The 23,562-nt window shown below is 37.3% G+C and overlaps 1 long non-coding RNA gene across 1 annotated transcript; it reads left to right on the forward strand.

Moving 5' to 3' along the window:
* The first annotated feature begins 16,577 nt into the window (after positions 1-16,577).
* LOC121987597 lies at positions 16,578-16,957 on the forward strand. The gene is made up of 3 exons (XR_006113668.1): positions 16,578-16,639; positions 16,713-16,755; positions 16,841-16,957. It is a non-coding gene; the product is annotated as an uncharacterized LOC121987597 (long non-coding RNA).
* Positions 16,958-23,562: the final 6,605 nt, after the last annotated feature.

The following is a 23,562-nucleotide window of genomic DNA, read 5'->3' on the forward strand; positions in this document are numbered from 1 at the left end:
CATTAGTTGTTTCTTCAACTTTCAAGGTATTTTGATTATATACTCTAAAGACCCTACTGGTAGAGGAGTATCCTAGGAATATTCCTTGGTTAGACTTGGGTGTAAATTTTCCTAAGTAATCTTTAGTATTTAAAATGTGAACTTTACACCCAAATACTTTTAGATAGTTTAGATTGGGAATTTTATGGTAGTAAAGTTCATACGGTGTTTTATTGTGAACTTTGTTAATTAAAATTCTATTTTGAATATAATTTTCAGTAGTTATTGCTTCATCCCAAAATTGATGATTTAAATTATATTCGTTTAACATAGTCCTAGCGGCTTCTTGTAGTGTTCTATTTTTACGTTCCACTAGACCATTTTGTTGGGGGGTTTTAGGACATGAAAATTCATGTTGGTATCCATTTCTTTTATAAAACTGGGTAAACCTATGATTTTCAAATCCCCCCCCCCCCCCCCCGTGATCACTTCTTATTCTTTTGATTTTAGTATCTTTTTCATTTTCCGTTAAGTTGCAAAAATTACTAAATATTTCATAGGTTTCATCTTTTGTTTTTAGGAATTTTACCCATGTGTACCTAGAGTAGTCATCAATTATCACTAAGCAATATTGGTTCTTGCTTAGTGATTTGGCTCCATGTGAATCAAAAAGGTCAAGGTGAAGGAGCTCAAGTACGGTGTTAGTTCTTTCTAGGTTTGTTGACTTGTGGGTTGACTTGGTTTGTTTTCCTTTTTGACACGCATCACAGATTGAGTTTTCAATAAATTTTAATTTGGGCAAACCTCTAACTAGACCGTTTTGACTCATTTTTGAAATGAGTCTAGTGTGTGTGTGACCCAGTCTTCTGTGCCACAGTTGGGTTTCCTCTTGTTATGTCAAGAGACACTTTATTGAGGATATTGATAAGTCAATTGTATAGATGTTATTCTTCCTAAGTCCCTTAAGTCTAATTTCAGGGGTTTCGATGTTTTTAACTAGACATCCAGATTTATCAAAATTGACTAGATATCCGCTGTCACATAATTGACTTATACTTAGTAAATTAAAGTTAAAATTTTCAACCAATAAGACATTTCAAATAATGAAATCAGAACTAAGTTCAATATTACCTTTTCCGATTACTTTAAGTTTACCGTCGTTGCCGAATGCAACTGATTCTAACTTCTTGTACTTGAGTTTAGTAAACTTCAACTTATCTCCAGTCATATGTCTGGAGCATCCACTATCCAACATCCATTGATCCAATTCCTACACATGAAGTAGTTTGAATTAGTTTTTAATGGATTTAAAGATAGCTTAATTGAAGTAGACTCTTTAGATTTTCTATCTTACTCAATTGTATTTGAAGTAATTTAGCTAAACACTTAATCCTATGGTTATTTTTAATTAAAGTTTTGAAAAGATTTTATAGTTAATTAATTTTTGAAAACGATTTTATTTTAAAATAATTTTGAAATTTAGTTTTAAAATGATTTTGAAAAAATAATTTTGAAATTTAAGTTTTAAAAATAATTTTGAAATTTAGTTTTTTAAAATAATTTTGAAATTTAGTTTTTTTTAAAAAATAACTTTGAAATTTAGTTTTTTAAAATAATTTTGAAATTTAGTTTTTTTTTAATAATTTTGAAATTTGGTTTTTTTTTTAAATAATTTTGAAATTTAGTTTTAAAATAATTTTGAAATTTAAGTTTTAAACATAATTTTGAAATTTAAGTTTTAAAATAATTTTGAAATTTAAGTTTTAAAAATAATTTTGAAATTTAAGTTTTAAAAATAATTTTGAAATTTAAGTTTTAAAATAATTTTGAAATTTAAGTTTTAAAATAATTTTGAAATTTAAGTTTTAAAATAATTTTGAAATTTAAGTTTTAAAATAATTTTGAAATTTAAGTTTTAAAATAATTTTGAAATTTAGTTTTTTGAAATTTAAGTTTTAAAATAATTTTGAAATTTAAGTTTTAAACATAATTTTGAAATTTAGGTTTTAAAATAATTTTGAAATTTAAGTTTTAAACATAATTTTGAAATTTAGTTTTTTGAAATTTAAGTTTTAAAATAATTTTGAAATTTAAGTTTTAAAAATAATTTTGAAATTTAAGTTTTAAAAATAATTTTGAAATTTAAGTTTTAAACATAATTTTGAAATTTAAGTTTTAAAGATAATTTAAGAATAATTTGAATTTTTAAGTTCAAGTCAATTTTAATTTCTTAGTCATCTCACCCGATCTAAATTGTCAATCAGGGAACCCTATAATTGTTGTGAGATTAATTATTGTTGAATTTAAGGGTCTGGTTTAACTTTGTGTTAGATTCAGGTTTAGCTTTGGGTTCAACAAGTAAGCATTCTCTGGATAAACTTCTGGGCTATGGTGAGTCACAAGGAGCTCATTAAAGTAACCATGCCTTTGAGGTTTCCCAAATAGTCCTACCCATTGAACTTAATACTAATCCTTGGTCTAACTAGTTAGGATTCATTTAAGGGTAGCTTCGGTCAGTTCCACTTGGCCAAATGCACCAGGTCGAAGCCATATCTTCCTAGACATGCGATGCCCAAGCTTCCCTAACGTACTATCATCCAAAAACTTCACCAGTACTGTGGGTCAAGTTAAACCTAGCCCGTTTTAATCTAACCTTAATTACCCTGCCGGGTAATGTACTCTTGTTTTACCCATTTCGGGTAGATTAGGTTCAGTTACCCTGTCGGGTAGTTCAGTTGGAGGTGCCAGCTAGTTTGGATCCTCCATCTATTTTTGAATTTTGAATTTATAAGTTAATTTCAAATTTTTAATTTGATTTTGTATTTTGTATTTTGAATTTTGAATTTATAATTTAATTTCGAATTTTGAATTTTGAATTTATAATTTAATTTTGAATTTTTAAATTGATTTTGAATTTTGAATTTTAAATTAAATTTCGAATTTTTAATTTGATTTTGAATTTTGAATTTATAATTTAATTTCGAATTTTTTAATTTGATTTTGAATTTTGAATTTATAATTTAATTTCAAATTTTTAAATTGATTTTGAATTTTGAATTTTGAATTTTGAATTTATAATTTAATTTTGAATTTTTAAATTGATTTTGAATTTTGAATTTATAATTTAATTTTGAATTTTTAAATTGATTTTGAATTTTGAATTTAATTTTTAATTTTTAATTTAATTTTGAATTTTTAAATTAATTTTGAATTTTTAAATTGATTTTGAATTTTGAATTTTGAATTTTGAATTTATAAGATCGTTTTTCTTTTAGCTCCCCCTGGATCATAGCTTCGATATGGTCTATCGAGGTAGTGTATTTGATCCTTCGGAACCTAGTATTGGCCAAGTCCAACTTGATTGATCAATTTGGACTTGGGGATCTATGCTTGGACTGGTTTACTACTTTGTTTGTTTATTAGGGATAAATAAGATTTATATTTCTTTTTACTTTTATATCCTAGCCCAGTTCTACTGTAGACGGCTCTTTGTGTCCCAAGAATTAGGTCCAGATTCTTGGAGCCCAAAGAAAACCGTTCTAAAGTATTTTTTAAATCCTTGACCTGATTTTTCAGACTCAAATTTTCTTCCTCAAGTATTTGAACTTGAGTTGAATCTTCAGTCTGAACTTGATCAGGTAAGGATTTTGAGTTAGTCACTTCTTTAAGGATAGCTACTTCCTTTAGAAGTGACTTTATCTTAAGGTTTGACTTGGCTAATTTGCGAAGTAAATAATTGACTAAATTATTAAGCCTCGGAATACTTACAGCGGAGTCTGGCCCTTCGGAAACGGATGCGGATCCGTGGCTTTGCTCGGAGTTGGCCACTGACTCGCTCTCGCTCTCGGATTCGATGATCTGGTCCCGGGCCATCAGTGCGAGTAAGCTCGTCTGATCGAGTTCGTCGTCGTCGTCCTCCGAAGAAGATTCGTCCCACGTTGCTTTCAGGGCCTTCTTTCTTCTTTGCCTTTTGGCTTCCTTTTGGTTGGGGCAGTTAGCTTTAATGTGCCCCTTCTGGTTACACCCGTAGCAGGTGACTTCAAACTTTACCTTCGAGTTTGGTTAGGCCTCCTTAGATTGAACTGTCTTCTTCAGATCTTTCTTATTGAAGCCCTTCTTCTTCTTGTAGAGCTTCTTCACGAGATTCACTAGTTCGCTAGTCAGTTCATCTTCTGAATCTTCTAAGTCGGGTTCGTCTTCTGATTCCGGTTCAAATTTTCGTCGGGATCTTGGTTCGCGTGTTCGACTAGTACCTGCAACCAAAGCGATACCCTTCTCGGTCGGTTGTGCATTAGTTTGTTCATGAAGTTTAAATTCACTAAATAATTCATCTAGTTTTAAGGAAGACAAATCCTTGGAGACTTTGTAGGCATCTACCATCGATGCCCACAATGTACTCCTAGGAAACGAGTTAAGAGCATACCTTATAATGTCCCTATTTTCTACCTTCTGCCCGATTCCATGAAGTGAGTTCAGAATATCTTGAATTCGAGCGTGTAACGCGCTTGCCGTCTCGCCTTCCTGCATTTTTAAGTTGTAAAGTTTATTAAGTAATAAATCGCGTTTACTTACCTTGGTTTCCGAGGTGCCTTCGTGAAGTTCGATCAGTTTCTCCCACAGCTCCTTTGCGGAAGAGAACGGACCGACTCTGTTGAGCTCTTCCTTGGTAAGACCGCATTAGATGGTGCAGGTGGCTTTGGCGTCGGCTTCCACCTTTTTTATAAAGGCTAGCTCCCAGTTCTCACAGGATGTAGGCTTGCCGTCTGCATCAGTTGGTAGTTGCAGTCCTGTCTTGACTATCATCCAGGTGTCGAACTGGATCTTCAGATATATCTCCATTCGCCCCTTCCAATATCCGAAGTCTTCTCCGGAAAATAGTGGGGGATGAACAGTGCTATATCCTTCTTGTTGGGCCATTTAGATCTAAAAAAACACAAACAGAAAGATCTATTCCAAGACTGAGTCTTGGATTAGTAGTGCGGGAAGAAGAAGAAAAAAATAACGAGCTCAAGTGGTATTGACCAACTTTGAGCAACATCGATTTAAAAAGAATTAGAATTTTAGCTACTTAGCTAATTTCTAATTGACTTCGAAAAAAACAAAATACCACGAAAAAACTGTTTTGAATGATGGTTGCACCAATTCAAAACAACCCCGCTCTGATACCAAGTGTTGGATCGAGACGCGCTAGAGGGGGGGGGTGAATAGCGCTCGTGGCTATTTCGTTCGATTCGTAAAACTATCGGAATAAAATACGCAGCGGAAATGTAAATAAACACAAACACAGAGACACAATAGTTTACTTCGTTCGGAGCCTAGATCGACTCCTACTCGAAGGCCCGCGATCCTTGATCGCTTTCCGTGGGCAACAACTAAAATATCGCGAATAAGTACAAGGAATTAAGTACAACTGAAATTGAAGTAATACCGACAACAGAGTAATAATAAATGAGGCTTCGGGTCGTCGGCGACTGCAACAGCACTTTAGAATCGACTCTTGAGCAGCACACCGCAGAAGTAAAGCTTGTAACTTGTTATTGAGAGTTGCTGGTCGAGACCTCTTATAAAGGCTGTTCAAGGCGCCTTCTACTGTTCACCAAGGCGCCTTGAATGAGACGAGTCAGCCGCGGAGATAAGGGACGAACTGGTCGAACCTTATCACAGATTCAAGGCGCCTTCCACTGTTCACCAGGGCGCCTTCTTCTGTTCAAGGCGCCTTCCACTGTTCATCAAGGCGCCTTGAACTACTTCTCGCAGCCAGCTCCAGCCTTGCACCTGAGGCGCCTCCAAGCTCCATGAAGGCACCTCGGACACTGTTCATCCGAGGCTTTAGGTTGCTCCTTTGCACCTGCAAGATACGTTAGTCCCAAACACTACCCTGCAACACAAAGTTAGCACAATAAATATGATAAATGAAGTATAGACAGTCTCCGGACTGTCCGAGTCTAACTTCGGGTTTCCAACCGGAAATCCTAGGTCGACCCGACGCCTACTGTTCCCTCTACGGGGAACGCGCCCTCACCTACTCCCCTCAGGAGAGATTACCTGATGTCAGTTCGATCCTCCAGATCGACTGGACTTTTGCTAGGCACTCGAAGCTCCCGGACTTTCTGCTGGACTTCCACTTCCCGGCTGATCCAGTCTTTCACCTGGTTCGCGACACCAGGACTTTCCACCAAGGGTTACCACCCCCTAGGACTTTTGCCTGAAGCCATCGACCTGCCAAGACTTTCCGCATAGGGTTACCACCCCCTATGACCTAGGGTTACCACCCCCTAGGGTTTTCCCTTTGCCTAACCGCAGCTAGGACTTTCCTGAAATCCTCAAGCAAACTTGTTAGATTACAAAACACTTTAACTTTGAATCCTTTGCCATTTATCAAAACACGAGTTCGATCGTCGGATGCTTCCCGCACCAACATTCTCTACACCCTAGATGGGTCTAAAGAGTGTCAACTCTAATTGGAAGGGTAGTTAATCCAACCAATGTAAAGTTGATACTTTGAGGCATTTTCAAGTTTTTGTTAACCTTTGAATATGAAGGATTAATCGTTTACTCTTTTTAAAGAGTAAAATATGCAAAAATTTTAGGAATTAGACTTAATTAAAATTGGAACAAATAATAATAAGTCAAAGAAAAGTCATGTTGGATTTTTGATATTTTCTTGGGAGAAAAATGGGCAACTTAGGATTAATTTTGATTTATCAATTAATTAGGGATACTTAGATAGATAATCTAGGTATATTGTTTATGCTAAATTGTCATTCTTTGTTTATCCATTATATGTTATGACATCATATTTTACATTCATATTTATTACGAAAAATAAAAATATCATGTCATGTCATACATACATCATGTAGCCATAACATGTTTTTATGTATTATCAAATCATTGGGAAAGTCAGTGTACAAGTCATATGCATTTAGCTAAAGGAACATGGTTGGAAATTGGTTTTGAAAATCATTTCAAAATAGTTTTGGAAAACCTTAATGAAGGTTATCTTTTGATAGGAATCACCATTGTATAGTTAAATACAAACTAGAGTAAAACATTGAAGTTTTTAATGGTTTCAAGTTCTATGTCAATCTTTAAAAAGAAAGATGTATTTTCAAATATAACTATTTTTTTCATGATAGTATATGTTGGACCAGTTAGGGCCGGCAAGAGGGGACTGAGTTTATCTGTCAAAAAGTAAAACAAACACCTTTCTCATCCATTCAACTCAGATTAGCATAACAAGAAAATAAAGAAAGAGGCGCTGGGTTTACTTGGTTATAACCTAGGTGGTTGTTAATCCAAGGATAAAGAAATCTCTAAAGCTCTCCTTCGGTGAAGGCGGAGAAGCATTTTATACTCGTCAATTGCTCAGAATATTGCTAGGAAAAGAATACAGGAGTTGATATCTATTTCTTAGGTCCAGGGGTCTTCTTATAACCCCTGAAAAATCTTATCTGTGGCTAGAAGGCCCCTTCCATAGGGTTGGAAGGCGCCTCCAGTGAGATGCCAAAGGATAAAACTTTATCCTTTGGCAACAGCTAACTTCTGCCTATCGAAGGCGCCTTCCATGTACATGGAAGGCGCCTTCCATGAAGAATTGAAGGCGCCTTCCATGAAGAATTGAAGGCGCCTTCTAGTAGAAGGCTTCAGCAACTACCGAGTTTCACTCTCTTCCTCTTGCTCTTTCGCTTTAGTGATTTTGGCCAACTAAAATAGGTCTCACCCGAACTCATTTTTCGGGCTTCTCCTTTGTAACGACCCAATTTTTCCTATTTCAAGTTCTAAAAGTCCATAAAAATATTTGGAAATGCTTTTAAAATATTCTAGAGATTTTTATGAATTTTTAGAGTATTTTTATGCAATTTTTGGAGTCCGTTTAGTATGAGAAAGTTATAAAAAAAATAAAAAAAAAGGTTGTAGAAGCTAGATTTCGAACCCAGCTCCTCGGACCCAAGCAAAATCGGCCCAACCAGCTGAGCTACACGGTTTTGTTAACCTTATATGGTGAGAATTAAATTTATATCATAGTTAATGATTAGGGAATAAATTGGGAAAAAGTGCACGGCTGAGGGATTGAAGCCGAGACCCTTGCTTCGGTTAAAAGCCAATTGACCAACTGTGCCAGCGGCTATTGTTAATTAAGGAAAGAACAGACAAATATTTAAGGTATAGTATTTGATAAAATAACCCTAGGTTATAAAAAGAGGTTAAGTTAAGAGAGGAAAACCTAAAAAATTTTCTCTCGAAATTTCTCCTCTTCTCACGCGACGGCGCCGACTCCTGCTCGGACGAAAACGCAGCACCTTCTAGGGCTCGTCTCCAGCGGCCGGCGAGGACTTTTTTCGACGAGATCTCCACACCTTCGTGATCCCCTCATCGAGAAGAACAAGTAGATACCAAGAGATCGTTGAGGAAACAACTTCTCCGGACCCTAGCAGCCCTAGAGTTCGTCCCGATTGGTTGTAAGTCCAAGCAAATCACGATGAGTTGCTTCTCACCTGCAGTAGGAGTAGTTCCGATTCGTTTGGTGTTCTTTTGTTTGTTCGAGTTTTACTGTGAAGCATGATCAGGGATTTTTGTTTTCTACCGTGGGTGGGGGGGTTAAGGAAGATGAAGAGGTTTTTGTTTGGATTTGGATTTTGACAAGCTCTATAGCATAATTTTGTGCAGCCATGACTAGATGCAGTGTAGGCACCCCCTTCACTAGATAAGTTTTCTGAAGGAACTTTGTTAAGACAATGGTATTTGAAACATTGTTATATAAGTGTTGATCGGATTATATATAGCCTTGAAAATTTTAGTTTCGTTGTTTAGGCAGTGAGCATGAAAGGAGATAGATTTGTTTATCTCAGTTTTAGATTTTATTCTTTCTTTCTCCTTGCTACAATGAAAGAGAACAGCCAAGTGTCAAGCAAATCCAGATTTTTGTATCAAACATCTAGTTTTCTTTGAGTAGCAGTAAGCATGAACAGTCTTACCTTCTGTGGTATTTGCAGTAGATATGGACAACTCCAATTGGAGTATAGAATAGCCTTTCTTTGGTGTATTTCTGTAGATACGGCAGTTTCATTTGGAGCTTAGAACAGCCCTCCTTGTGTAGTTTTCCATGTTTCATTTAGTTCCTTAATAATAGCCTATGTTAGCTTTGCAGAATAGGTTTGTATGCCATTAACTGGACATGAACAACATATGCTTTAGTATATCATGTGGTAACTTTTGATTGTAGCAGAAATCATCCTTTCCTTATGTTCCACTTGGTTGGAATTAATTAGAATGAGCAGATTTCTTTTACATTGCTAATAGAAGAACAGTTTTCTTTTTCTAGCTTTTCCTTAGCTATTTGTAAGCATGAGCATACTTCTTTTCTATTGCTATTAGACGTACAGTTTCCTTTGCTATCAATTTAACATGAGCAGTATTGATTCCTATTTTTAGTCCTTTGCTATTGGACTAATATGAGAAGTTATAAGCGAAGAAAGACCAAGGCTTTAATTTGATCTTAATTCCAGAAATGGAATATCAAAAGCGCACACAAGGTGTTTGCTTAAATGCCAAGTAAGGGCAAGTATAAAGAAGTTATAGTTAAAAAGTAAAAAAGTATTTTACTTTTAAAGGGCATGTACCGGACACAAGGTCCAAGGGATGAGCTCCAAGATGCCCCTAGGCACAAGGCCTAGAAGTATCTTAGTAGTTTCGGGATTAGCTACCTCGATTCTTACTAAGAATGCGCGCAAAGTGGTACAATGCCGGGCCCAAAAGAAGTTTATTATTATTTTAAAGTATTAAAGTATAAGTTTTGAAACAAATGAAACAAGCTTCAAATATGTTTAGAATTAGAAAGTTTAGTTTCTTGTTATTTGAAGCATGCAGTAGTAGTTTTATTTGTGTCTTGCTATTAGATTATTCAGCATGTTTAGCTTTATTTGCTCTTAGCATGCAGTTATAGTTTTATTGGTTTATGAGCATGATCAGCTATACATGTTTAGTATTTCAGTTAGTATGATTCCTTTATTGGATTTTGAGCATGAATAGCTATACATGTTTAGTATTTCGGTTAGTATGATTCCTTCATTGGATTATGAGCATGATTAGCTATACATGTTTAGTATTTCAGTTAGTATGATTCTTTTATTGGATTTTGAGCATGAATAGCTATACATGTTTAGTATTTCGGTTAGTATGATTCCTTCATTGGATTATGAGCATGATTAGCTATACATGTTTAGTATTTCAGATAGTATGATTCCTTTGCTATTTATGAGCATGAGTAGCTTTACATGTTAGCATTCAGTTTTAGCATGTTTTTATTTATATACATGCATATCGAGTTTTTTATGAGTAGATAGCAGCGCTCACTAAGCTTTATGCTTATAGACTGCACTTCCTTCTACTGCAGATAAAGGAAAGGAGAAGATTTAGCAAGGAAGGCGACAAGGTGGTGGTGATGAAGGTGTGTGATGGCTGGACTATGGGGAGATCAAGAGTTTGCTAAGGAATTGTTAAGACTTTTCTGTTTAGAGTTCTTTAGTTTTCTTTAAATGCTATTATGAGTCAAGATTGTAATTAAGTTTATTCCGCATTTGTAGTTGGGTTCTATTGATGGAGTGATATTGTTGTTTGCTATTATTATGGTAGTTTCCTTCCTTTATTTGTGATATTATACTGCGTGGTTGTGAAGATATATGTTCCAGCCGCCTGTGGCTGAGTATAGTTTGTTTGTATTGATGATTTAGTCATCGGTACATGGGAGACTCTGTCGAAATTTTTCGGTAAAGATTCCTCGTGGTTTTTAATTATACCGGTTAAGTAGAGTTAGTAGTTAAGTAACGGTCACTCTTAGAGAATAGTAGTAGTAGTAAGAAGGGTGGTCGTTACATCCTCGAGCAGGCTTCTGCTCCAGCTTCTCCTCCCTCTGAACGTCATGCACATCCTTCTCATCCATCGGTGTACTCTTCCGTAGCACCTCGTCCCTCAGATGCACTGAGTCTGTTGGCTCCCTTCCCATGCCATCCTTATCGCTAGCTGCGTCTTCCGCTCGACTTCTTGTGTTCCTAAGCTCCTGCACACTTAGATACAAGGTTCAAACACAATAAGACCTAACTTTAACTTAGTTGATCACATTAAAACTACCACGGGATTTCAACAATCTCTCCCTTTTTGATTTACATCAACTCAAGTTCAAGTTAGGGAAAAAAACAAATTTCAATAACATAAGTTTTGTAAAGAAATTGCAAAAGTAAGTTAAGCATTAACATGCATTAAGTTGTAAAACTAAATTAGGCAATAAAATACAAAAAAAATCCTTACTCCCTCTAAACTTGTACATATTCCTCCCCCTTTAATCACATAAAAAAAATAAGAAAAAATAATAGAAAAAGTTAGAAACTTTTGAATTTTTTAGGTAGAAAAAAATTTAAACACAAAAAAAAAATCCATAAAGACATACTTTGACTAATTAAAAAATCTTTAACTTATTAAAAGATTATAATAGTTATCAGTTAGTCAACTAAATATTTATTTCAATAATTGACTTCCAAACTGTAGCGAGGCACTAGGCCTTCTGGGTTATTGAAGTAACAACCACTTTTTAGACAAAGTCTCTTAAAGAAATTAAACATTTAATTTCCTTTCTGAATGCCCTAAAAAAATAATTTAATTCAAATATATTTTTGGAACCCAATATAGGTTCCTTCATACTGGGTTAACTAAAAATTTGAGGGGTACATAACTTCTGAGAATTTTTCTAAGTTGTCCCTAGTGTTTTCTAATGTACCAGTTTAGTCTACTATACTTTCTAAATTTTAGTTTGCTCAAACCCAAACATGCATGGTTATTTTTCAACTTTTTAATTTCTATTTTTAATTTATTATTTTCTAATTTTAAATTATCATGCATTTCTAAGGGACATGATTTAGCTAATTGTCTTTTTAAATTAATGCTTTCTTTTTCTAATTTGTATAAATTTTTAGAAAGAATTTTGATAAAATTGAAAGACTGCTCGGGAGATAGTGTGTGTACCTCACTTACCTCATGATCTAATGCTCCCCCTTCATCGCAACTTTCCTCTGATGATCCTCCCCCTTTATCGATGCTCATTTTTGAGCTGCTTTCATCTTCTTCTTGGTGGTCAGCCAGTAAGGCTAGTCCTGCGTATTCTTCGATCTCAGACTCAGAGGATGATGATTCATCCCATATGGCCTTTAAATTCTTGTGCTTAGATCTTGTTGGTGTTTTGCCCTTGTCCTTCTCCTTTTTCTTTAGTTTAGGGCATTTATCCTTGATGTTCCCTTATTCATTGCAGTTGTAGTATCGGACCTTCCTTTTATTTTGATAATTTCTTTTTGTCTGTGACTTAAATTTATTAGATTGAATAAATTTATTAAACTTCCTTACCAATAATGCTGCTTCACTTTCATTTATGGATGTTTCAGAGTAAGGATCTTCCTTCTTGGCTTTCAAGGTAAGATTATAGTTCGACTTCTCAATTTATTTAGAATCTGTATATCGAGTTTCGTGAAGTTCAAAAGTAGAAAACAAATTCTCTAGTGTACTTACCTCGAAATCCTTAGAGATGTAGTATGCATCTACTAAGGATGACCATTCTGGAGTTCTCGGGAAGGCGTTGAGCGCATACCAGATTGCATCTCAATTCGTTACCGATTCTCAGAGATTGTTGAGCTGAGTGATGAGTTCTTTGATATGTGCTTGGAGTTGCGCTACCTTTTCTCCATTGTTCATCCACGGGTTTGTTAGCTAGGTTCAGAGGATGTCTCTCCTTGCTAACTTCACTTCTGAAGTGCCTTTATAGAGTTCTAGGAACTTCTCCCAGAGTTCTTTAGCGGAGTCATAGTTGTCGATTCGATTGACTACCTGGGGTGGAAGGATGCTCAGCAGATGGAACTCTGCTTTACCATTCACCACGAAGTCGTCTTGCTCCTTCTTTGTCCACTGATATTCTTCTTTGTCTTTTAAAACTACAAACTCATATTTCATAATCACTACAACAAAAACTGCAAACGACAACGGATATTATCCGTTGTCGTAGGGTAAAAAAACCGTTGTAACTGAGGGTGTTGTAGAATGTATTGCCCTACGACAACGGTTTTGAATCCGTTGTCTTTGTAGACATTTGACAACGGTTTTTATCCGTTGTTGTTTATATGTCCAAAATTTGGCTACGAAGGATACGACAACGTTTTAAAACCGTTGTGGTAGATAATTTCAACAACAGAAATAAACCGTTGTGGTAGATACGTTTTACAACAGATATAAACTGTTGTGGTAGATAATATTTGGCATGTTTTGTTTTTTTAACAATAGTTTTAATATATTTTACAACGGATAAAACCGTTGTCTTTTATCACTTTTTACAAAAAAAATTCGTTGTGGTTTACCTAGTTTTTACAACATTTTTACATGTTGTCTTTAATGTTCATTAATACCAAACAACCAATCTTATTTTACTATAAGCAAACCACCAATACAAAACTAAATATTTACTACATTAAATCTAAAATAAACATCCATATATAATTCATCTTGTAGCCACATATACAAAAATATACAAAATGAGTTGTTACTCATCAAAATACATATGTTTTCCATTACTCTCCATATACACTAAATCACATGTTTTCCCTTTGCTGTTCTTCATATGGATTTTAATTTACAAAATAGCAAGGCAAGCTACATCTAACAAAGCTCACTTCTTGCATCAAAAAAACTCAAGCCGCCTCACGAATTGGCAGACCTGCAAGAGAAAAATGAACAATGCTAATAAGTAAAAATAGAGAACTCAGACTTTTGCTAGGGAAGTTCTGATGCCTGAGGAACCTATCAAGATGTCATCTATGTCTCTCTTAAAATATAACAGAAAAGAGAATTGTAATAACTGCATGAACTGTAACCAGAGAAAACAAGAAGGTTTCTTCTCTTCTCATCCAAAATTAGTATAGTATCATTTTCTAAGTACTTAAGAAAGAAAATATCAAAATGTAGTAGCATTTAATAGACGTATAATCAGTAACAAAATTGTTAAACTATTCTTGGAACTCAAAAATTACCATCCTCCTTGTTTCCACTCTCCCCATCCCAATTTGGATCGAACTCAAAGCCACACAAGCGAATCTTTTTCTCTTCTCCTTTGTCTGGATAGAGAGAGTTGGCTTTCAACTCCCTAGAACCAGAACCTTGTGCTGCCACACCAGTTTCCATTTCTTCAGTAGGGATATTGGATGAAGAGTCAATGTTGGAAAAAACTCATCCTTATACTAAGCTGACATGACTTTTCTCATCAATAAATTAATGTTTCTCCACAGCAAATGCATTGCTAGAGTCAACCAAAGGAAAAAAAAAATCAAAATACAAAGAGCATCACCAAGTGGATGCAACTTTTGTTTTATATTTTTCTTCTACATGATAGCATGCTTTGGAAGTTTCAGTGTTTCAATAAACAAAGTGGAAAAATACTAATAACAAAAGGAGGACAAGATTAGTACCACTTAACAGAAAATCCAACTTTGTTTGCAAATAAACGTGAGAATAAGAGAGCATATCACTTGAAATCTTAAAAGGTGGAAAGCTAGAGATGCATTTGTGTAGCTCCACAACTTTGTCCTACCAATTCAATATAAAACAAAAATGGGAAAGAAACTTGTTTTTTGCTTACCATGCTTAACATCTTGAAGCACTGGTCTACTACGACAGGTTGATTGGCCTCGTACCTAGTAAAGTTAGAGAAATAATAGTACTTATGCAGCTATTTGCATAATCACACACATGAGTGTGAATCAAAGAGGAAAAGAAGTATGAATATTATAAATGCAGATGATAAGAGAGTGACTTAAAGGTACACAACCTAATTTTGGTCGAAAAAAAGAGAATATAATGAGTGGGTAGTGATGTAAGCAAGTATTAACAATGTTGATAATATCAGAAAATATCTTCTTTAGAACCAAAAGCAAAGGATTTCCTATGAGTTAGTTGCTAAGCTCTATGATAGACAAAGACAAGCCAATGAATAAGAGTTGAACAGAAAATTTTCAAGAATATTAAACTCGATTGTTAAATGTATGTTAAATGTATTCATGGATATTAAACTCACAAAGGGACAACCAACTTCAGTATGTTAAATGTATTCATGGAGCGCTATATTTAAAGCAATATTTCAAGATAGCTAATTATCATAGTACAGTTTCATGAGTTCATCTTCAGTAACTTTCATTTAGGTCAAAGACTATTCAAGCACCCTAAGAGATGACCAATGAGGCCCAACTATAACAAGCAGATGTACAGACTAGGTAGAGTTCAATGTGTTACAGCTCAGGCAATTAAAGAAGGCAGAAGTTGCAACCAACATAAGGATAAACTACAGTAGCTTCAGTGCTTCACTCATAATATTTATGGGAAAGATAGCAGGTGATGTAGATTTATAGAGATGCAAGCTGGAAATGATTAGCTTATTTCGTTGTATTCTTACAGTACTGAGTGAGAGGGCAGGAAACCTGTGGACCATCTCCCGTGTTCTAATTACCTCTTCTAACAGAACACCTGTGACAAAAATCTTCCATGAGTTACAAGAAGATAATTCAGGTCAAACTTCAAATGATTAGGTATTCTATTATTGAGGTGGATATATGCTTGCTCTTTGTTTGCTTTAATGGGGATCCAACCAATGTCCCTCATTATCCTAAAAACCTGCAAAAGTACCATGGTTCTACATATATTAGTTGATACTTTGCTAGAATTTGAGATTAGTTAAAAGAGCACACATGAGTATCCACTGGGAAATCATCTTGCTGAAGCTTGAACATTAGAATACACGCTACCTGGCATGTAGAAAGTGATTAAAACATGATTGATAAATAAGGACCGTTTTGATTGCACAGAATAGAACAATAACAAATTCGATGAACTTGAGCTCACAAAGTTACAAGATTTGTAGTTACAAAATGACATGCTTAGGTCATCAACGATTTTCCTAATTGCTTTGTTCTTTGTGTCAACAACATAAATGTTACCCTTGCTATCGACTGTGAGCCCTGTTGGATGGTTCATCCTTGCTTCACGTGGTTTGCCATCAACATGACCGCTCCAACCTTTAGCTGAACCAGCAACAAGCTTAGGCCTGTTGTCTATCCAAAAAATTCACAGTGGAAGTCAATGATAATATCAAAGAGATTTAGTTATTCAACAAACCACAATAAGAGCGCATTTAGAACAATCATATTCAAGAATGTATCTGGAACAAATGCTTAAAAGATTAACTAAATTAAAAGATTAAAAATACAATGTCATATTCAAAGTGCCAACATCAGCATAGAAATTCTGGAATCAAACACATCGTGTTACTTATTAGTAGTTATCTTCTTTGGCCCCTTTCTAATGGAAGACAATCACAAAATTGGATCGTCATGGTATCAGAACAGTGAAACCATCATCACCAACCAGCAACTATTGCTGATATTTTTCAGAACAACTTAGGCTGCTCCTCTAGACCATCACTTGGCTTCACATCCAGTAACTTTAAGAACACTCAAATATTCCACTGTCAAGATATCAATCTCATATCAGACAAAATCAAACAAGTATCAACTAAACGGTTCTTGAACTCATGAACGTTAAGGATCTAACCCTAGCACACGTCAAGAGCCATCTCCAGGTACAAAATGGTTCAGGTATATATTGGAGTATTAACTAACTACAAAATAGTTGATCAAGTTTCTACACTGCAGATGTATAGAACAGTGAAGAGCACTGACAGAGAAGGACAAGGAGGTATATATTTGGATGGATCTAACCACTGCTGTTTCCTCAGTACTCCTCTATATGCCTGATATCTTAAGAAAAATGTTTGGTTCAGGGAATGGTCGAGGTGCTGAAATGGGGATGAATAATGTTGTTTCTCAGTGGAGTGGAAGAGAGGTGGAAGCAGAAGAAGTGGAGGGAGGAGTACTATTGCAGGGGCAATATGATCAGATCAGCACCCATTGCTATGCCTTACCAACAACAACACCACCACCACTGTCCAACTCTTCAAGGTTGATTATGACCGAATGAGTGCCATAGATAGATAGCATTATTATCATGATGAGTAAACTTTGTCTTGTTATTTATTGTCAGCAGTGGGTTGCGTCCATCTTTGGAGAGGACTGCTTGGAACTCATCAATCAGACTAAATAATGCATTATCATATCCTTACTTCAGAGGGGATCATTTGCTGCACAGTGACAGCCAGGTACCTGTTGCTGTCAAAAATTTCAATTTTTCATTCTACTCAAAATAAATAAAATGAAAGAATTTTTAAGGAAGAAATTAAACTCACTGATCTTAGCAATTCCTTGCAGATGGAAGATCAACCAAACATCAATCCTTTTCCTGTTGCAGCTGATGGAGGGAGGGCACCTCCTAACCTTGAGATAACATTAGGCAGATAAAATTGGCAAATGCAGCTTTTCAGTGTCCCAGTTTATGAAGTTTTAGTTGGGAAGAAAAGTTTGTGTGATAATTAAACTAATCAACAAGGAATGTGGAGAAGAATTGAAGAGTGTCATTTGAACATGTAAAATTTGGTCTTTGACAAAATTTGTCTGGAGATTATTTTTGAGTCTTGAGTATCAATCTCATGCAAATGGACACTTCAATCTTTATGAGAGGATAAACACACTCACATTTAGACAAGGGCAAAGAAACCTTGTAGATGTTACTGTTCTTGGAATCCAGTACCAGAAGCTCCCCTCCCGGCGTGACTTCGACCGAGAACGGCTCGATTCCATGCTTACTCCCATCAGAAACAGTCTCGATGCCGTATCCACTCTCAATCCTCACAATCGAGGGGCTCAAGATCGCTGATAAATCCAAAACACCAAATCAACTAAACAAAAAGAAGAGAGAGAGAGAGAGAAATCAATCTTCGAGTCTTACCAATCCTCGAATCCAACGTCGCCGACCAAAGCCGCCACAGAAGGGCAGAAAAGAGGTTGAAGAACAACACGCTTACCAGCCCTAAAAAAAAAGTAAAACAGAATGATCAAAGCTCAACAGGGAACCCATGAAACCCACAACCTCTCCCCTCCCTCACACTCGCGCACACACACACAAACATCAAAATCCATGCTCACTAGCTAGGGATACAGCAGATATGCAGCAAAACACCGAGAAAAATAAGAACCAAAGGAGCAACACCACCATCTTCTTCCGCCTCATCACTTCCGATTCACCCTGTACCTTGACCTTATGATGGATGTGGTTTGTTTGGTCGGATGCAACTATTCGATTCTGACAGGAAGAAGAAAGCGAGCCATGGGAGGTGCTCGCTTCGACGTGGAGGAAGATCCAGCAATCGACAGGATGGCGTGAAGAGATTGTATGAGGAGAGGAAAGAAAAATGACTTAGGTTTAAGAGCGCGAAGGGGAAAAGAAGGCGCCGAAAAGATTTGCGGAGAGAGGGAAAGCAAAACTGCGAGGGGGAAATGACGAAACGAGTAAAGTCAAAGACAACGGTTTTATTAAAACCGTTGTCGTAGACGCTAAAAAAGCGCTTAAAGACAACGGATTCAGAAAACCGTTGTAAAAAGTGTTGTTGATTCAAAAAGAAATCACTCAATGACAACAGTTTTCCCAAAACCGTTGTCTTTTATATTTAATGGGGGGTTCAAAGACAACGGTTTTGGTAAAAACCGTTGTCTTTGAGCAAATACGCAACGCTTTCTCTTAAAACCGTTGTCGTAGGGGTGTTGTCTTTTAACATTTTTGTTGTAGTGAATTAATAGAATTTCAAAATATGTTTTAAAGAGTACCTCCATCCGACATTTCCATTGTGCGAAGTCTCCCTCGAATTTTGGTGGGTGAATGCTTGCACCGGCCATCGTCTCATTGCTTCAGTCGGCAGTTAGTCCTTCTGAGACATCTCAGCTTTGATACCACTTGTTGGACCAGTTAGAGCCGGCAAGAGGACAAGCATCTTTCTCGTCCGTTTAACTCAGATTAGTAGCAGTAGTATAATTAAAATAAATAACAAGAAAAAAAAAGAAAGAGATGCTAGGTTTACTTGGTTACAACTTAGGTGGTTGTTTATCTAAGGACAAAGAAAGCTCTAAAACTCTCATTCGATGAAGGAGAAGAAGCCTCTTATACTCGTTAATTGCTCAGACTATTACTAGTAAAAGAATACAGGAGTTTATGTCTATTTCCTAGGTCCAGGGGTTTTTTTATAGCCCCTGGAAAATCTTATCCGTGGCTGGAAGGTGCCTTCCATAGGGTTGGAAGGTGCCTCCAACGAGGCCCCAAAGGATAAAACTTTATCCTTTGGTAATGGCTAAATTCTGTCTGTTGAAGGCGCCTTCCATGTACATTCAAGGCGTCTTTCATGAAGGCTTGAAGGCACCTTCCAGCAGAAGGCTTCAGCAGCTACCAAGCTTCACTCTCTTCCTCTGGCTCTTCCGCTTGGGTGATTTTGACCAACCAAAATAGGGCTCACCCAAACCCATTTTCTGACATTCTCCTCGAGCAGGCTTCCACTCCAGCTTCTCATCCCTCAGAAGGTCGCGCACGTCCTTCTCGTCCACCGGTGTACTCTTTCGCAGCACCTCGTCCCTCAGATGTACCGAGTCTGTTAGCTCCCTTCCCATGCCATCCTTATCACTAGATACGTGTTCCGCTCGACTTCTTGTGTTCCTAAGCTCCTGCACACTTAGACACAAGGTTCAAACACAACAGAACCTAACTTTAACTTGGTTGATCACATTAAAACTACCATGGGGTTCCAACAATATATGACTTAAATGATGTCTACACAAAATTTTGTGATTTTTGAAAAAACATAGAATTATTTAGGGATTTTTAAATTTTGACTGAATTTGAATTCAAATAAATCAGAAACTCAATCGATCGGCTGATCAATTGAGTATATTCAATCGATTGAATTGGGTTTTTCTGTGAGCAAAAGCTCACGGAATCGATCAGTTGATCGATTGGACCCTACCTTGGTCAATCGACGAACTGATTCAAGTGCATTTTCATGAACATAGACTTATGGAATCGATCATCCAATTGATTGAAATACTGATTTTGGCTGTATTAGTATGATTTCAGTCCATTAAATCGCATTTAATCATGTTAACCATCCCTTATCCTAAGAAATTCATTTATGAACATTTAATGGTGGTTTTCTTGATGAAAATAACAATGGAATGGTTAAGGAAGACTAAGTTGAAGTTTAGGTAGAGGTTTGCATTCAATATTTATTCTTGAACCTCAAAACTTTAAATTTTGGATTTCCTAAAGGTTCAGGAACTCCAAGTCATTGTTAGTGCAATAACAGAAGTTTGGAGCATGTCTTGAGTGGGAGCTACTCCTTAAAGACATGGTTTTGATTTTATTTCAAAAACATGATATAATGGAAGGTTGGAAATCTTCATTATTATGAATGCTCAAGGTTGGGCATTGGAAAATAATGAAAAATTGGAAATCTTCATTGTAATTTGTGAATACTCTAGGATGAGCATTGTGTTGGTCCCTTGCGGGCGGCGAGAGAGGGGTGAATTGCCCTGCACAAAATAAAACAAGCAAGACCTTTCTCAACTCGATCGGGTTTTATCAATTACACATTTAAATAAAATATAAAGTAATAAAACAAGTATGAGACAAAGGAATTTTTATTTGATTGGCAATTAGAGGATTGCTAATGTAAGCTCACTATCAAGATCTCCTTCTCGAATAGAACGTCGAAGGTGGAAAAGCCTCGTACACAAAAATAATACTCAAAAATAAAAATAAAAAATGAAAGAGAATTGAAGTACAGAGTGTGTTATTCTTAAAGAAGAAGACCAGGGTTCTATTTATAATCCACTGGTCAAAATTTATTATTGCTGGCGTGGCACGGTCCGGGCGCCTGGAAGGGCTCCAGGTGTTGGTGCAACCTTAGGTCAAGGTTGACCTGGTTGACCCGACTCGAGGTGACTTGACTCGAGTTGTATTTTGATATTTGACTTGGGAAGATTGTCGGTGCAACCTTAGGTCAAGGTTGACCTAGTTGAGTTGCATGTTGATGTTTGACGATGTTTGACGAGAAGAGAGTTGTATTCTTGATGTTTGACAAGAATAGGTGTTTGGGAGATTGTAGGTGCAACCTTAGGTCAAGGTTGACCTGGTTGACCGTGATTCGGGAAAAGTCCAAGCAGGGAGCTTGGCACGCGAAAAGTCCAAGTATGGAGACTTGGCACTGGAAAAGTCCAAGTACGGAGACTTGGCACGGGGAAAAGTCCAAGCAGGTAGCTTGGCACGCGGAAAGTCCAAGCAGAGAGCTTGACACGAGGGAAAGTCCTAACTGGGATGTTAGGCAGTGTGGAAAGTCCTGGTGAGTGAAGACAGGCAGTGGGAAAGTCCTAACTGGGATGTTAGGCAGTGTGAAAATCCTGGTGAGTGAAGCAGGTGAAAGTCCGGGTGAGTGAAGCCAGGCAAGGGAAAATCCAGATGGATCAGGGATGATCGGACATCTGGTGTTGAGGAAAGTCCAAGTAGGTCAAAGGGATTGACCGGACACTTGGCGGGGAATTCTAGCAGGTCAAGGGATGATCGGATCGGTGTTGAGGAAAGTCCAAGTAGGTCAAAGGGATTGACCGGACACTTGGCGGGGAATTCTATCAGGTCAAGGGACCAGATGCTAGGAATGAAGTACCAACAAGTCAAGATTGACCGGATGTTGGTTTGGACTTGGTTTGGGCAAAAACCATGAACTAGATCGATCTGGTGATCGATCCAGTGATACCTCGAATATTCTGAGCGGTCCGGTGACCGATCAGCATGCAAATATTTGATGTGACAGGCTAGAATATCGAAAATTGATTCGAGGCCGGACATGCGGCAGGGACAGACTCAAGAGTACAAAAAGACCTGATCGGTCCCGCAATAGTTCGATCGGTCGTGGACCGATCGGGAGGATCCTGATCGGTCCATGGACGATCGGTCGTGGACCGATCAGGAGGTTCCCTGATCGGTCCACAGACCGATCAGGGTTCTAGCCGTTGCGACGCAACGGCTAGTTTCTTCGCTGTCTTCTTCGCAGGTATAAAGGGGTCAAGGGCTGCTGCTGCACAAGGACTTCTTCTCTTTTCCTAGAACTTCTGTTCTTCTGCTGCTAAAGCTTCTGCTTCAACTGAGCTTTGATTGAGCTCACCTCTGAAGCTTCGCGTGAGCTTCCAGTCGTCGACAAGCTGCTGCGTTTGGGTTGTGAAGTTGCTGCTTCACCTCCAGTCAACAAGAAAGCAAGCAATTGGTAGAGTGCTATTGTATTCATATTGTATTTCTTTTCTTACTGTTCTTGTACTCTTTGTTTGCTGTTGCAAACGTTTGTGGCGAGGTTTCTCCACCCACAAGGAGTATATTGTATTAGCCGGTTCTCCGGGGACTCATCCACCGACGGATTGACTGGACTCGTCCACCTTACGGACACGCCGAGGAGTAGGAGCCCTAATCTCCGAACCTCGTTACATCCTTGTGTTAAGGTTTGGTTTTCTTCTCTTTCGTTTCTTTGTATTTTCCGTTGCGCTAACACGTTTTGTAGAAAGAAACGACGATTTGGGGTCGGCTATTCACACCCCCCCTCTCTAGCCGAGTACGAACGATCCCAACAAGTGGTATCAGAGCGAGGCCGCTCTTCGACGGATCAACACCCGAGGGAGCACGGGCTAGAGATGGATCTCTATGGAGAAGATGTCACGATTCAACCCTTCTACGAGTCTCACGACAACTTCACATATTGGAAGGTAAGGATGATGTATTTTCTTAGGACTAATATGTTAAATTGGTTTTGTGTACAAGAAGGGTTTTCCCCTCCGATGGATGAGGAAGGAAAACCTATCAAGAAGAAGGAGTGGACGAAAGAGCAAATCCGACAATCCGAAATCAATGACGAGGTAACAAAAATTATTGAATTTTCTTTACCTAATAATGTTTTGTGGAAGATAGATAGGTACAACAACGCCAAGGAATTGTGGAACAATTTGGCAAAATTTCATGAAAAGGAGCCTAGTGAGCCAAGTAGCTCACATCATGGAGGAAGCGAATTGGGAGTTGAGGGCTACTCAACATCCAAGGAAGAAGAGGAGGAGAGCTCTTGTTCAAGATCGGAGCAAGAAGAGGCATCTACCTCCGGAAGGGATGAAGAAGAAAGCTCATCTACATCCACAACTCTAGGTAACTCAAACACTGTGATTTCAAGCAAATTACACATAATGTGTTTTGAGTGTAGGAAGTTTGGGCACTACAAGAGTAAGTGTCCAAAGAGGGTTAGAAAGACTCCACCGGCACCAAAGGTCAAGGAAGCCGGAGTCCCGACATGCAAGAGCAAGAAGCACGTGGTGTGCTTCCAATGCAAGCAACCGGGACACTATAGGAGTCAATGTCCAAGGGGGCAACCTCACAAGGACAAGAGGCCAAACACATGTAAAGGGGAGCTAAGGCAAACCCTAAGGTAACATTTAAAGCTCATTCTTGCAATTCTAGTAGGATGCATGCTAGTAGTCTTATTGCCATTGTCAATAATGATAAGCATGTTAACACTAGAAATCGATACATGTGCTTAGG

Source organism: Zingiber officinale, chromosome 5B (genome assembly GCF_018446385.1).
Source record: "Zingiber officinale cultivar Zhangliang chromosome 5B, Zo_v1.1, whole genome shotgun sequence".
NCBI classification, from domain to species: Eukaryota; Viridiplantae; Streptophyta; class Magnoliopsida; order Zingiberales; family Zingiberaceae; genus Zingiber; species Zingiber officinale.